Source organism: Marmota monax, unplaced genomic scaffold, assembly GCF_021218885.2.
Source record: "Marmota monax isolate L192 unplaced genomic scaffold, Marmota_monax_Labrador192_F-V1.1 WCK01_AAM20220418_F8-fsc00069, whole genome shotgun sequence".
Taxonomy (NCBI): domain Eukaryota; kingdom Metazoa; phylum Chordata; class Mammalia; order Rodentia; family Sciuridae; genus Marmota; species Marmota monax.
The window spans coordinates 7459553-7476375 of NW_026695243.1; the positions used below are offsets into that span (position 1 = coordinate 7459553).

General features: G+C 39.8%; 1 protein-coding gene across 15 annotated transcripts in view; it reads right to left on the bottom strand.

Moving 5' to 3' along the window:
* The window catches only part of LOC124101322 (protein unc-13 homolog B), a 221093-nt gene that overhangs the window by 51175 nt on the left and 153095 nt on the right, over positions 1-16823 (bottom strand). For 2 of the 15 annotated variants that reach the window (XR_009226449.1, XM_058578115.1), the window contains exon 1: positions 5492-6113. The exons of 9 other annotated variants lie outside the window; for them this stretch is intronic. The gene's annotated coding sequence lies outside the window, so the exon portion shown is untranslated. Of the gene's footprint in view, positions 1-5491; positions 6116-16823 lie in introns of those variants that run through there. 4 more of the 15 variants (XR_009226448.1, XM_058578114.1, XM_058578116.1 and 1 more) reach the window with 3 other exon arrangements.

Sequence of the window (16823 nt, forward strand, 5' to 3'; positions counted from 1 at the left end):
CTAGGGAGATTAAATTCCAATTCTGGGATTAACTCAAATTCTCCTCCCACAAGCACAAATTTATATTTCCAAAAATACTCCTTTCTTTTCTCACTCATGCAGGGTTGGGAGTCCCTGATTTGTTCTTGGCACTGGTATTAGCCATGAACTTTCTGGCTCCACAAGGGCTGGATCTGCCAACTAGTTTTTAAGTTTGTCTCAGAAGAGAATGATAGTTTACTAAACAAAGATGGAAGCTCTGTGTATAAGCACATGAGGCCACGAGCAAGTGCTACTAGACTAAGAATCAGGAAACTTGAGTTTGGGTTCTCTGTTTCACCAGTAACCCTGTATTAAACTCCTGACCTCTCTGTGCATTAGTTTCCTTATCTGTAAGGGGAGCTAATTACAGAAATGTTGCAAGCTAAAATGAGAAAGTGGTATTTAGTAAACTGTATAGCACTGTAATTGTTGTTGTTACTGATGTGGCAAGTCCCAGAGTGAAAGAAGCATGGATACCAATATGCGAGCCAATCATCCAAATCACCTAAGTGGTGTGATTAGACTGATCCATGACTTCTACTCTGCCCTGGACTTCTTTCTCAGTCCATTTTAATAATCTGCAGCAGGGCCTGGAATCCTACCAGCAGAGTGTTATCCCTTGAGTTAATCTTGCTTTCTCGTAGAAGTTTGTATGTTTTCTTTTTTTCTTAGTTCTGGGGATTAAACCCAGGGGCGCTTTACCACTGAGCTACTACCCCAGTCCTTTTTTAATTTATTTTTTAAATTTTGAGACGGGGTCTTGCTAAGTTGCTGAGACTGGCCTCGAACTTTTGGTCCTCCTGACTCAGCTTCCTGTGTTGTTGCTATGATCATAGGTGTGTACCATCACACCCAATAGAAGATTTCCTTTTAAAATTAAAAAAAAAGAAAAACAAACAAAAAAAAAACTTTAAAAAAAAAAAGGTTTATTTTGGCTGACAGTATTGGAGGTTTCAGTGCATGGTTGGTGGACTCATGGCTTTGGGAGTGGCAGTGCATTATGGTGGGAGCACATGAAGAGGAAGCCCATTTACCTCATGACCATGATGAAGAGGTGGGTCTCACTATTCTCGTCAAGGGTAGGCTCCCAATGACCAGAAGACCTCTCTCTAGGCCCTGCCTCTTATAAGTCTATCACTTCCCAGTAGCAAAAAAAAACTTTAAACAAATCATTTGGTTCCCAACACCTCATTCAGGTGTCAGGAGGTCTGTCATCCTCCCTTAGGCAGCCTGACAGCATGAAGAAGGGAAAAATTATTACAGAAAGCAAGCTTTTTCTTTCTAATGCTGGAGAGACACAGAATTCACTTTCAGATCTTGCAAGGCCAGACATATTTTGGTCCAGATAAGGCAGCTCATCAGGAACGAAATGAAGTTGACTTTCCTGCTACTGCTTTAACTCAGGCCAGATTAACCTGAGGCCTATCTGCTTCTGTCTCTCAGATCAATAGTCCAGATAGGCTTGGCCTAGCTTCCTGGACAGTCTGACCACTGTCCGCTCCCAGACTGTAGCACCCACAACACTCACTGGCCAGCCACACAGAGGGAAAATAGTACAGTCACTTTTCTATGACCTCCTGAAGGACTAAACGGAGAGCTGCTTGGTTCTCTATGTCACTAACAAATAGAAAATTTCCAACTAGAGCTGCCATAGCACTTCTCCTAGCCACAAAAATGCCTGCTTCCACATTAAACAGGCATTAAACATTAAACCCTCTTCTGAGTTGGTAGCCACTGCCCCTGCATGAACTCTAAACTTAAGAATCATCTATGAATCTATGGGGATACAGGTTCTCCCAAAGGAACTACACTTACTAATTCAGGTCATTAGGATCCGAAGCAGAGAAGGAGGTCAATGCCTAGAAGATCAGACAGTCACTTTGATCAGAGTTCAATCGATACCAGAAGCCAAAAATGGGCAGATAAGGCAACCTTCAGCATCAGGAGGTGCAAGCCACCTTCTTCCCCAGCTTCCTTGTGCTACTATTCGCCAAAGAAATGCAAGGAAAGGAGGCAAACCATTTTATCTCCAAGTCAATGCAAATAAATGGGTACCTTGGGTGTGCCACTAAGCTATATTCCATATTTCTAATATATTAAAGTTTAGAGACAGGTTTGGTGAGAGACATATAGACAATAATATGAAATGATTCAAAATATTCAAATGATATTGCCAAAATTGTAATAAAAAGTTTAAGCATTTAATTCCATGGGGTAGAAGGAGGTAAGAGGCAAAACCAGGAAAGGTAAGGCCACAGAGAAGTAATGCTTTGAGTTAGGATGGGATACGAGATTTTTGAGCCTTAGCTCAAACCAAGCTTTTTAGCTTCCATTAATGTACTCAGTGTTGTCACTTTGCCCATTCCTGTTGGTCTATCCATTCTGGTAAGCTCTTCAAATTTCAAGCATACCTCTGAAATGACCAGACTTTTCTGTGCTTTTTCTAAGGAATGACTATCTGCATTTGAAAAGGGAACACATCAAAACAAAATGAATTAATCAAAAGGATTAAAGTTTTAATGATAGAAAACTGAGAATTAGAGCAGAAAGTCAACCCCTTAAATGCATCTTATCAGCATGAGCTTATCAAAACCAAGCCCAGAGGGGGAAAAAATTCAGTTTTATGAAATGGCTTATTTGTGTACTATTCTCTCTGATCTATCAAATAAACATGATTAGGAATGTGACTAGTCCTTACAAAAATTGCCCGTAACCCAAATCTTGGTTTAGAGGATACCACAAAGGGATCTCTAGGAACGAAATGGGATTCAATGTACATATATCAAGCAACCTTTCAATTTGTGAAACAGCAGGCAGCAAGCTAAGAACTCTGGATCCCAAGAGAGGACAGGGTCATTCCTGGGCCACTTATCAATTATGTTGTGTGGCAAAAATGGTGAGAGGAATAGATTTCTAGGGCCACAGCAAGTAAGGATGCTCTAAGGATGTTAATCTTTTGGAAAGTATCAATGCCTACAAAGTATCTCATCAGAAGAAAGTAATCGGGGTATAAGGTATGAAGGGTGAGAAGGGAACGTCTTAGACCAAAAGTTTAGCAAGGTCTCAGTACCACATTTCCTAGGACTTGCTATATCCTCCACATTCTACATTGTGAGAATGTGGAGGATATAGCAAGTCCTGTGGAGTAGTTTTGGTTGGCTGTCACAGTGTTTTTCTAAATTTTGAATGTTAAAGTCTTTAGGCAAGGCAGGAGTTCTTAGATTTTCAAAAGCTCACTTATCCAAGATTATAACCCTTGACCTAGAATGACACCTGGTTTCTGTCTGGGTGGGAGGCTTTTGTTTAAGGGCCCACAGAGGGTGTGAATTCCATTACAGAGAAAACTCCTTCATTTGTTTTTGAATTCCCAGTGTGTGGAACAGGGACTTACCATGCCCAAGCACAGGACATGTCACAGACAGAAAATTCAGTGCCATGGAGAGAACAAAGGAGTTGATTACAGAATTGAATTAGAATCCAGGTCTCCTAATTTGACAACATTCTATCTTCAAGTTCTAGGTTTCCATCTAGATTGATGGTTTACAACCCTTTTCATCATAAAGCTAAGTTGGACATCTCTTTCTAATTATACTTACATATAATTTTTTGGGAACTTGCTTAGGACAAAAATTGCCAGACTGTCAATTAGCTGTTATCTCTCTAGCTTATGAGACCGATAGGAAGAGGTCCTGCCATGGTTCCTGTCATCCCCAGGGCTGCTGTGATGGGGCTCCTATTTGCCCTTCCAGAATGAAAAGCTGCCCTGGTCCTTATCCTAATGATGGGTCTAGAGAAGCACTGTCTTAACAGAACTATAACATGAGCCACATATGTCATTTAAAATTTTCTAGCAGCCACATAAAAAAGTAAAAAGAAACAGGTAAAATTAATCTTCGTATTTTATTTAACCCAAAATCCAAAATATCATTTCAACATGTAATCAATATAAAAAATTACCATATATTTGCATTTTTCATACTAAGTCCTTGAAATCTCATACATATTTCATGTTTATAGAACATCTCAAAATAGACTAGTACTAGGTATACCTCAAGTACTCAACAGTCACATGTGGCCAGTGGGCTACCACACTGGACAACACAGGTCTAGTAGTTCAGGACTAGGGACACTGGAGAGTCTTTAAAACCTAGTACTAGAGGCTCACTGTCATCTCAGTAGCAGCAGAATGCTCTGTTTCTTTCACTCATCTTTTTACCTGCTCACTTTGATCCTAGTTAGAAGCAGCACATTTCTGTTTTGTGACAGATTCAGTCTTCCTCAAAGCTACAAAGAACCAAGTATCAAGGCCCCAACCTGCAGAGGATGACTTTTTCTTTCTCTCAACACAAAACTTTTTTCAATATCCTGTAGTTCTGGGTAGCTTCTTTCCAATAAATACACTGGGCAAAACTACAGTATAAACCTGGCTACTTCCACAGAAGCCACCCCTTCACATGGAAGGCTCAGGGACCTTGCACAGACAACAGCATCTTCTCAAGGCAGCTGAGTAAAAACGTGCACTAGAGGGACATGTAATAATAGTAAAAGATTATATTCGTTTAGAAATTTCAGTTTTTGTGGCACTCTTTTTATCATCACAACAACCCTGTGAGGCAGGAGGAAAGAATTATTGTTCTGATTACATAGTTGAAAAAAATGAAGCTTGAGAGGCTAACTTAGACTTGACCAAGGTCATCAAAGAAGCTAGGATTTACAAGTGGGTCTTCAATCTACAATTAGTGCTCTTTCACCACACATGCATGATATAAATAGACAAATTATCTATATGCATGTGTGCACACACTCAAGGCTGAGAAAATTCAAAGTATCTCAAAAGAAGATGACTTTTCTGTTCACAGAAATATGCACATGAAAGGATGAATTAAAACCTTAGATAGGATGTTATAGGCCCCCAACCCCTCTACACATCATGAATACACAGAAGAAGTATGGAGAGGTCTTCTGGATATATAAAAGAACAGGAAGGTTACCTGAATATATGCATATGCATAAAGGGACAAATGATCTCTATATATGAATATACACAGAGGAAGAGATGGCTTATCTGTATTCACATAAAATGAATTGATTAGTTGTCTACATGTAACACATGCACAAGAGAGGAAATGAACAGGTAATTTAGAAACACATATGGACACAGAGAGAGCAAAAAAGATTGATTGTATATAAGTATGCAAACAACCAGAAGGGTGGATAGGTTGTTTGTATATGGATAGCAAAGTACCAAGGAGAAATGAATGGTCAAGAGTATCAGCAGACAAACATGTGCGTGTAAAGATTCTACCCCAGTGCTGAGTATGCTGTTTTTCACTCATTATAATGACCCCCACCAGCAAGTTGGCTCAAGCAGTTATGTAATTAATGTGGCTGCTCCATATTCCACCCACAAATGCTTTGCTTTTGTCCCTGCTTGTCGTTAAGAGTCAATCAGACATTCAATATCACTTACCTTGCTGCTGCAACCAAAATAAGGGTTAAGGAAATGAAAAAACAAAACACAATTAAAACCATGAATTCTCAAGTTTTAGAATGCAAGTGCTGTCTTTAAGAGGAAATCCATTCAGAAGCATTCCTTGATTTGACAGAGAAGCCACAAGATGAACTTTCTGAGCCACAGCTCTGCCACTCGCCCAACCGACAAACAGAGCCAAGAAGCTATTATTCTCAGTTTCACCCAGCTGGCTGGCTCCACTGCACAAAGTTGATGATAGGAACAATGCCCAGGAGAAAAATCCCCTCAGTGAAGGCGGGGCAGGAGTCTGACTGGCTGCAAATCTAGGAATCCAATCTGGTCCACACCTCTCTGCCGAGGGGATTCTGATGACCAGCCTGCTGAAGGCAACAGCAGCTAAACTTCAACTGGATATGGAAATCTAACTCAATCGATTTCGTGCTTTGAGACTGACACGAAAGCAGGGCAGCTCCTGCTCCTGCTGCTGCTCCTCCTCCTCTCCAGCTGCTTCCTGCCTGCAACCTCCCATAGGGCACCAGCCCTCCTCACACGTTGCTGGCGCACACACCCCCTTCCCAGCACACTCACGCACACACAACCCTGCCAGCAAGCTCACTCACACACCCTTGGTGAGTGTCTCTCCCTCTCGCTAAATATAGATCCTACTCTTTCCCCTCCCCCATTTTTCCTTCCTTCTTTCTCTCCCCTCCTTCCTTTCCCCCTGCTTATCTTCTCCTGTCATGTCTGAGCTATAGAATATAGAGATGTTAAGACAGAGTCTTATACTTTGAGGAGCTCCCAGTCTCAGAGGGAGACTAGACCACAGCAAGAAACTGGTGGAGCACAATATAAAGGGAATCTTCCTATCTCCTGAAACAAGCTCTAGGTTGGTTGTTTTGCTTTGTGTGTATATAATATGCAGCCAGCCTTTGGAAAAGCTGAAGGACAGGTAAAGTGCCCAAGCACAGTTCACGTCAAATGGAGCCACGTTTTCAGAGTACACATCTGATCTAGTTCTTTCCAAACAGTCACTACAAGAGAACCGAATGGAAAATAAGAACTCCCTTAGGCCATATCAAGGCAATGACTAGGGGGAAAGAAGGGAAGCTGGGTAAGCTAAGATGGACACTCAACTGCAAAAGTTATGACCAAAGATTGTTTGGGAATCCAGAATTCAGAACTCAGTAACCTAAAATGACACCACATTGACCAAAAGCTGCCCTAGGTTCAGGACGCTGTTTTCATGATCCCACATTTCCCAACTCTTTTTTGTAATAGCAGCCCTATATCCCTGGAACTTTTGCCAGACAGTTGGTTCTTGTGTAGTTCTAATTTTAAACAATTCAACAATTCTACTTAAGAGTCACTGGGAAATCGAATGTCCTTATCTTCAAAGAACACTCAAGTTGTTCACTACAACATTAATGTCCAAGTATAATCTAGGGACCCTTGAAGCTCTGGACCATAAAATGCCAAGTATAGGAAACAACCCCTTCTACTCTGCAACCCACAGGTCAGGAAAAACATTGCTTTGTGAGCCTAGAGAACCACAGAGTCCTCAATACAGAACTCTGATCAGCCAGTAACAACCCAGAGAAGCCATTTTTCTTCTACCTTCCCTGAGCCAGATCAAATAAAAAAGACCTTCTTCCTCCTTAGACCAACACTGGGTGGGTAAGTTTGATTTGCCCAGCATGCCCAAATTAAGTTCTGCTGCCCTGCAATATTCCTTATGACAATCTATAACAGAACCTAGCCCCTTTAGCCCAGAATCAGGTAGTCAGTCTTTGGGGACATCCTAGGATTCCTCAATGCAGAATAAACAGTCCTATATGGTAGATAAAACAAGCTTTTAAATTAATGATTATCTCTCTGGCTTATCCAAGATCCTGAGGAGAAAGAGCTGATTCCAGAGCCAGCATTTGCCTCCCTACAGCCTTCTTCCATTAACATTGCTTCCCCCTCAACCAAGGAAGAAATTTTAGATTCCAAAAGATGCTAAATAACCCATTTCTTACCCATCTACCTCATTATGCAGCCAACACTGACAGCAGAGCAAATACCTCCTAACCCAGTTGGAAGCTGGCTGGATGACAGAAAAGATAAGGGCTGACAGCATAACTATAACCACATCTAAATACAGAGGAAAAAAAATAACTTGAAAACTGTCAAATTTCAGTGGAAGTCACAGCCAATTTACTGTGGAGTTTCCCAGACTTGGGCCAGGGGAAGGAAGTAAAGGGTTTAAAACAAGAAATATAAGGAAGACTGATTAAATCAGAATTCCCTCCCCCTCTGTAGCCACCTATGAAGAGCCATAAGCAGTGGCTTTTGTTGTTGGGTTTGGGTCTGAGCATCCTAGACTGGGAAGCTCACACTTCCAAGACTGGAGAAGATTTCCAGTGCCAGAACATTACCTAAAGAACCCACTTCTTCCTACAAGTAGCTCTAGGGCTTGGCTGAGGCCTCAGGTGGTACTCTGAAAGCTATCAGAAACTTGTCTTGACCATCTGCCTAACCAAACACATTCAGCTCATTACTTTTAAGAAGTTTGGGTTTTCTAGAAAATCAAAGGCTCAGATAGTAGATGTGTCTAGGACATGAGACACAACAAATTTGCTATCCATGATTACAGTGTTCAAACTTTACAAGAGAACTTATGGCTTTGGCCACAAATTACCTTTGTATTTTACTACCTTCCCATAGTTTAGCAAAAGCAAGGAGGAAAATAAAATGGAAAAGTAGTAAACAACAGAGCTCTTTCTGCCATCATTCTATACTACAGAGTGTCAGATATCTTATAACCAAAGGACAATCAGACCTCCTCAGTGGACTAGCTTTGGGGGATTAGGTAGGCCATTTCTTTTACCAGAGCAATGTAGGCAACAATGCAGCTCCTTTTGTCATCTGACCCTTGGGAATCCTGGGCAGGGTAAGATGGTAGGGTGCTTTTTCCAAGTAAGAAAGCACAGCACCCAGTTGGGAAGCTTCCTCAAAGCAGGGCTGCTGAGGAGCTAGCTGGGCATAGCTGGAAAAACAGATTGGGTTAATAAGGGAAAGGCATTTATCCAGAAGCTGTGAAATGCTCTCAACAGACATTCTCAAGGTCTGGGTTCCCAATTTAAATCTTTGCAGGGATCTTCGCCTAGAAACAGATGAGTCAAGATGGAAATTCAACATGAGACACTGACACTCACGCAGAGTTGTGGGAAGGTTCAGAGCTGCAGGAGCTTTAAGGGGGAGCCAAATGGGTGGGTTAGTCAGAAGACCACCTGGTGCATAAAATTTGTCTTCAGCTAAAGCAACTGAAATAGTGTCACAGGAACACTGGAAGAGGGCTTCACCAATCACAATTCTCCCCATCACACAACCAATCTAAGACTCCTTGAAACCAAATACAGCTAGTCTGGAAGCAAAGAACATACCTACTCTAAATTCTCCCTGCCTTTTCAGATGTCACTGCTAGAGACTAGATAGGTCAAGGACAAGTGGGGGAGCAAAGGATGGGGGTAGCCCAAATCTGTCTTATGTAGAAGTTGGTTTGTGACTATTCTTTTCTATTACCAAGCCAGAAGCAATATGAAGAGGCTGACATGTGGTCACACAGCTGGGATTTATTTCATATGTGAAGAAAATGGTTTGTTGTGGTGGATGAGAAGAATATTTTCCCCTGAAGAATTATCCCCTCCCTAAGTTACTCAGAAACTATACGATGGGCAATGAGAGGTGAATCTCCTTCTTACCTTGGGATCATGCCACCCCAGGGGAATGATGAACCTGGCAGAGATGTGCTAACTTCACTGATGTGCTAAGACATAGCTGCCACATAGCCTAAATCAGACCTGACAAGCTGTAAGGCAGGCCTAAGGAATCAAAGTGCTGACAAATCAGGTCAAGCTAATCCCTGATTAACAAAAACTTGAGCATAAAAAGCCAGTAAACAACCTTCTCAGCATTGCCCAGCTAAACAGTTAGGTTTTCAGCCTGTACCTCCAAAGGCACTCTATTATACTCATTTCAGGACCAAATAATTAAAAATTCTTAATCAAAGTAGTCTACCTGTTTATTGCCCTCTCACACAACCATGGTGAAAAGTCACAGCTTTCAGACTTAGGACTAATGCAGATCCTAAACTAGTCTCTGTTTATATATGTCCCAGGCCATTCAACAGATTGCATTGGCCCTGCCTCCCTCTCTATAGCCAAGGGAAGCCAAGGGGCGCCAAGGGGCCATGTGCTAAGGATTCTCCAAGAGAAACCCCCAAACTGAAATTACATGGAAAAGAGAACATCTTGTACCAAATGGAGACTAACTGGCTTAATATTGATCAAATATCCCCTTTGGTTCTTTGTGACTTGCTCTGAGATGTGTCTTAGGGCAAACCCATATCTGGAACATTCTCTTGGTTTAGGCCCATTTCTATAAGCTTTTGGAAATACATCCCTAGACAGCATATGAATTTCAAGTGTCTTGAGGCTCAATGAAGAGACCACAAAGAGAAAGTTTTTCTTTTTTTTTTTTTTTTATAGGATACTCCATATATTTTTAAAATATCAGGTATGGCCAGGCATGAAGGTACATACCTATAATCCCAGTAACTTTGGAGGCTGAGGCAGAAGTTTATGGAGAGCCTCAGCAACTTAGTGAGAACTATTTCAAAATGTAAAAAAGATTAAAAAAAAAAAAGTGCAGGGGGCTAGGGATGTACATCAGTGGTAAAGCACCTCAGGTTCAATTCCCAGTACCAAACAAACAGAAAGCATATCTCTATTTAGCTATCTCAGGTTTGAAGCACTGAATTATGGGAAGCTAGCAAATGTAAAAGGGAAAGAGTAGGCTTAGGGGGAAAAATCATACTTAGTTGGGGATCTCTGACAGAGTAACAGAAGCATGGCAGGAAGAAAGGGAAATACTAAACTAGATAAAACCAAAGAATGAGCCAAACTTAGCCTAGAAAGCAAGAAACACTAACAGTAAGTCTACTGTTGGTGTTGGCATTGATATTTCAAGTCCCAGGCTGCCAAATTACCCATATCAATCCCGGGCAGAGATGACTTATCTTCATATGTTCTAATTCTCCATCCTGTGACTGAATCCCTTGCAAAAATCTTTTGCCCCTTTGCCACACAGTCACCAAGTCTATTTAACCTTTCTATATAATCTGTCTCCATCTTTATAACAGTTAGTCCAAGCTTCATTATTTCTCACTTGAACTACTATAAAATATTCATCCTGCCTAGTCACCCTTCCTCCAGAAACATTTCCCTCTCACCCTTCCCAAACACTGATCTACTCTACATAATTTGCTAGAGGAATACTTCTAAAATGCAAATAGATTTTTGTCACTGTTTTCTCAAAATCCTTCAGTAGTGAGTACAGTCAAGAAAGTTCCACAGCATATTATCAAAGCTCTTTCTTGTCCTGTCCACATCTTGAGGGATTCAGTTTCCAATATCTTAAATTTGGTCAAACCAAATACTCAACTGAATGTGCCAACCCCCCATTTTCTATTTCCAGATGGCACTATCTAGAGTTAATATTAAGATGGTGAGGAGGGAAGCTAAAAACCGTCAAGTGTTTTATCAGAAAACAAGTCTTGGAACCAAGCAGCATAAACTGTGGTCCATGTTGTGGGTTGAACTATAATATAGTAGGAATGTGTGGGTGCCTCCATACATTGATCTTATCCCCCCCCACAAAATGATAGTTTTTATCTCACCTGTTACAAAGAAATGTTCCAGGATACCAGTTCTCATCTGGAATGCCCTCCCTAACTTGTCATCTTTGGCTGTTTATGTCTCAAAGTCCTCACATGTGGACTGAATAAACACATTTCCTTAGCATGCTTGGAAATGACAACCAGAAAAGAGAAGTAAAAGCATAAGAAACTAAGCCACAATGAGCCTCTTCCCTGACTTCAAAAAGTCTTATTTTGCTGGGCTTGATGGCACACACCTGTAATCCCACCAACTTGGGAGGCTAAGGCAGGAGGCTCACAAGTTCAAAGCCAGCCTCAGCAACTTAGCATGACCTGTATCAAAATAAAAAATAAAAAGGGTTGGGGATGTTACTCAGTGGTTAAGTGCCACTGGAGTCAATCCCAATACCCTCCACCCCCACCAAAAGAAGTCTGAATTTATATAGTATGGCTATACTTCAGGATATGCCCATTTAGAAACTGATAGTAAATCTCAGTGGCATTACTTACAAAAGAACACAACTTGCTACTTGCGAGGAGCCTTGGCTCTCCTTTATGATGATGTACTTATAAAAACAGGATAAAAATTACTCCTTGATTTTCATCTTTCTGAGCTCATGTTATTTTATTTCTTGGACTACTCCTGACACTTTTTTTTTTTTTTTTAAGTACTGGGGATTAAACCCAGGGCACTCTACCACTGAACTACATTACCAACAATTTTTATTCTGAGACAGGGTCTTGCTAAGTTGTTCAGGCCCCAAACTGAGATCCTCTTCCCTCAGCCTCTGCAGTAGTTGGGATTATAAGAATGTGTCACAGTGCCCAGCCCACTTCATATTTTTAAGTGTTTATTGCACATAACTTCAGAAGCTATCCTAGGAATCCTGACCACATGTGCAATCTTGAGAAGCAGTTAAAGCTTCTTTACATGCAAGGAAAATGCAAGTACAGAACAGAACTATTAAAAAAATATGTGGCCAGGAAGTGGATCTCTGAATCCCTGAACTAAGTTTTTCTATATACATGTACTAGGACCCCTCCCCAAGTCATAATAGCCAGATAAAATATTCCAGGTGTTTTTGTTTTGTTTGTTATTTTGGGGGGAGTACCAGGGATTAAACCCAGAGGCACTTGGCCACTGGGCCACACCCCCAGCCCTATTTTGTATTTTATTTAGAGACAGGGTCTCACTGAGATGCTTGGTGACTCGCTTTTGCTGAGTCACTGGCTTTGAACACCCAATCCTCCTGCCTCCGCCTCCCAAGTCACTGGGATTACAGGCATGTGCCACCGTGCCCAGCTTAGGTGTTTTAGTTAGCTTTTTTGCTGCTGTGACTGAAAGATCTGACCAGAACATTTATTTGTTTGTTTGTTTGTTCTAATTTGTTATACATGACAGCAGAATGAATTTGGATTCATAATACACATATGGAGCACAATTTTTATTTCTCTAGTTGTACACAAAGTAGAATCATACCATTGGTGTCTTCATACATGTATCTAGGAAAATGATGTCCATCTCATTCCACCATCTTTCCTACCCTCATGCCTCCTCTCTTCCCCTCCCTCCCCTTTGCCCTATCCAAAGTTCCTCCATTCCTCCCATGCTCCCCACCACCACCACCCCCACATGGATTAGCATACACTTATCAGAGAAAACATTCAGCCTTTGGTTTTTTGGGACTGGCTTACTTCACTTAGCATAATATTCTCCAACTCCATCCATTTACCTGCAGATGCCATGATTTTATTCTCTTTTAATGCTGAGTAATATTCCATTGTGTATATATACCACACTTTCTTTACCCTTTGAAGGGCATATAGGCTGGTTCCACAATTTAGCTACTGTGAATTGTGCTGCTATGAACATTGATGTGGCTGCATCTCTGTAGTATGTTATTTTTAAGTTCTTTGGGTATAAATCGAGGAGTGAGGTAGCTGGGTTAAACGGTGGTTCTATTCCAAGTTTTCTAAGCAATCTCATACTGCTTTCCAGATTGGTTGCACCAATCTGCAGTCCCACCAGCAATGTAAGACTGTGCCTTTTCCCCTACATCCTCACCAACACTTACTGTTGCTTGTATTCTCAATAACTGACATTCTGACTGGGGTTGGAAAACTACCCCATTTACAATAGCCTCAATAAATAAATAAATAAATAAACAAATAAAAGACTTGGGAATCAACTTAATGAAAGAGGCGAAAGACCTCTACAATGAAAACTACAGAACACTAAAGAAAGAAATTCAAGAAGTCCTTAGAAGATGGAAAGCTCTCCCATATTGATTCTTGCATAGGCAGAATCAATACTGTCAAAATGGCCATACTATACAGATTCAATGTGATTCCAATTAAAATCTCAACGCCATTCATTATAGAAATAGAAAAAGCAACCACGAAATTCATCTGGAAAAATAAGAGACTCAGAATAGCCAAAGCAATCCTTAGCAAGAAGAGTGAAGCAGATGGCATCAAAATACCAGACCTTAAACTATACTACAGAGCAACAGTAACAAAAATGGGATGCTATTGGCACCAAAATAGACTTTAGACCAATGGTCTAAAATAGAGGACACAGAGACAAACCCACATAACTAACTACAGTTATCTCCTACTAGACAAAGGCACCAAAAACATACATTGTAGGAACCATACCCTCTTTAACAAATGGTGCTGGGAAAATTGGAAATCCATATGCAGCAAAATAAAATTAAGTCCCTATCTCTCAACTCAAAGTGGATCAAGGACCTAGGAATAGACCAGAGACCCGGCGCCTAATAGAAGAAAAAGTAGGCCCAAATCTTCATCATGTTGGATTAGGCACCAATTTCCTTAATAAGACTCCTAAATCACAAGAAATATAAGAATCAATAAATGGGATGGATTCAAACTGAAAAGCTTCTTCTCAGCCAAAGAAACAATCAATGAAGTAAAGAGAGAGCCTACAGAATGGGAGCAAATTTTTACTACACACACATCAGATAGAGCATTAATCTCTAGGATATATAAAGAACTTAAAAAACTTAATACCACAAAAAATAAATAACCCAATCAATAAATGGGCTAAGAAACTGACCAGAACAATTTTAAAGGAGGAAAGTTTATTTGAGGGCTCACGATTTCAGAGATCTTAGTCTATAAAAGACCAGCTCCATTCCTCAGGGCTTGAGGTGAGGCAAAACATCATGGTGGAAGAGTATGGCAGAGGGATGCAGCTCACATGGTGATCAGAAAGCAGACAAAGATTGCTTGCCAAATACAAATATATACCCCAAAGCCATGCCTCCAGCTATACCCCACCTGACTCCTGCTACCAGTTAATCCCATCAAGGATCATTTCCCTGATTAGGTTAAGGTTATGACCCAATCATTTCTCTTCTGAACCTTCTTGCATTGTCTCACAAGTAAGCTTTTGGGGGACACTTCACATGCAAACTATAATACCATGTGATTATCTATTCTTAATTCCTAAGACTTCATACTCAAATGCTTGCCTAGCTTCCTACCTTGATAAATCAGCATGAACCAAAATATTTCTTTTTAGGCTACAAAAGCAAAATTAAATAAATGAGACTACATCAAACTAGAAAGTTTCTACATAGCAAAAAGAATAAATGAAATGAATCCCTATGGACTAGGAAAAATATTTCCAAGCCACATATTTGATGAGGAGTTAATATCCAAAATTTAGCAGAAATACTAAAAAACCCAATTTTAAAAATGGGTGAAAGACATGAACAGCCATTTCTCTAAAGATGACATTAAAATGGCAAATACGTATATGACAATGGCCAATATGTGTATGAAAAATTGCTCAACAACACTAATCATCAGAGAAATGCAAATTATAACAACTATGAAATACCACCCCACATCCATTAGGATCACTATCATGAAAAAGACAAGATAGGGCTGGGGTTGTAGCTCAGTGGTAGAGTGCTTGCCTAGCATGTGTGAGGCACTGGGTTCAATTCTCAGCACTGCATATAAATAAAGGTCCAGGAATAATTTAAAAAGAAAATATTTAAAAAATTTTAAAAGATAAGAGATATCAAATGTTGAAGAGGGTATGGTGAAAGGGAACCACAGTATACTGTTGGTGGGATTGTAGACTGATACAACTATTTTAGAAAACAGTATAGTGGTTCCTAAAGAAATTAAAAATAGAATTATTATATGATCAGCAATCCCTCTTCTGGATATATTACCAAAGAAGATGAAATCAGCAGTTCATGAAGATATCTGTACTCCCATGTTGGTTGCAGCATTAGTTACAATAGCCAAGATACGGAAATAATCTAAATATTCACTGATCAACAAATTAAGAAAATGTGGTGTGTGTGTGTGTGTGTGTGTGTGTGTGTATGCATGTGCACACATAATGGGATAAAAATTTTTTAAAAATTAAAAAATAGAAAGGAAATAAAAAGATTGGCAAAAGAAATATACAGTTATATAAATACTGAGATGGGAATAGAATTATGGGAGAGAAAATAGATGTAGGTCAAATAATATAAAACAAATATGTAGGGTAAACAAACTTAGCAATCGAATGTACAATATGAGCAATATAGTTAATAAAATTTATGGTATTTTGGATTTTCATAAAATAAATAGATTTTAGTTGTTCTGGTTACCAAAAAAATAAAAAAACATGAGAGATACAGATATGCTGAATTGTTTCACTAAAGCAACCATTTTACCATATATACAAAACATTTATATTTAAATATAAATATATACATGTATCCTATAACGTCATGTTACAAACCTCAAATATACAAAATAAATTTTAAAAAAATGACTTATTTAACAGAACTAATTCAAAAGATAAGTCAAAGGCTAGGGGATGTGGCACAATGGTAGTGTGCCTGCCTACCATGCACAAAGCCCTGGGTTCAATCTGGGGGGAATAAAAAGGCAAAAGGTAGGTCAAGCGGTCTGAAACTTGACTCCTTTGGTCCACATTCTTGGGTAGACATCTGAATTTCTCCTGTGCAAAAGTAAGTATATAAAAGAATATCAAAAGCCCAAAACAGGGCTGAGGTTGCAGTGCACTGGTAGAGCGCTTGCCTAGCATGTGTGAGGCACTGGGTTCAATCCTCAACACCACATAAAAATAAATAAATAAAATAAAGGTATAAAATACAATAACATTATTAAAACAAAACAAAACAAAATTTAAAAAAAAAAAACAGGGGCTGGGGTTGCAGCTCAGTGATGAGTGCTTGCCTCACACACATGAAACACTGGGGTTGATCCTTAACATCACATAAAAATAAATAAATAAAGATATTGTGTCCATCTACAACTAAAAAAATTTAAAACACCCCAAAACAGTTTTCTCAACCTATCTTTTCATGTCCCAGTTTATTTCAACAGACAGATTCTGCCTCCAACACATCGGCCTACCTAGAGTGCCTACTCTTTGGGCCTAGATTGAGAGGGCAGCCTACAGCAACTCCTAAAGATGAGAGTGAGTGACTAATAAGTATCAAAAAAGACATATAAAACATATAAGAAATTGAGAGAAGAAAATATTTCCAGCTTTAAAGGTACTAGTTTAGAAGGAAATCACGGAAGTCTCTGTGAAAAAGGTAATAACTGAATTTTGATTCAAAGGATATG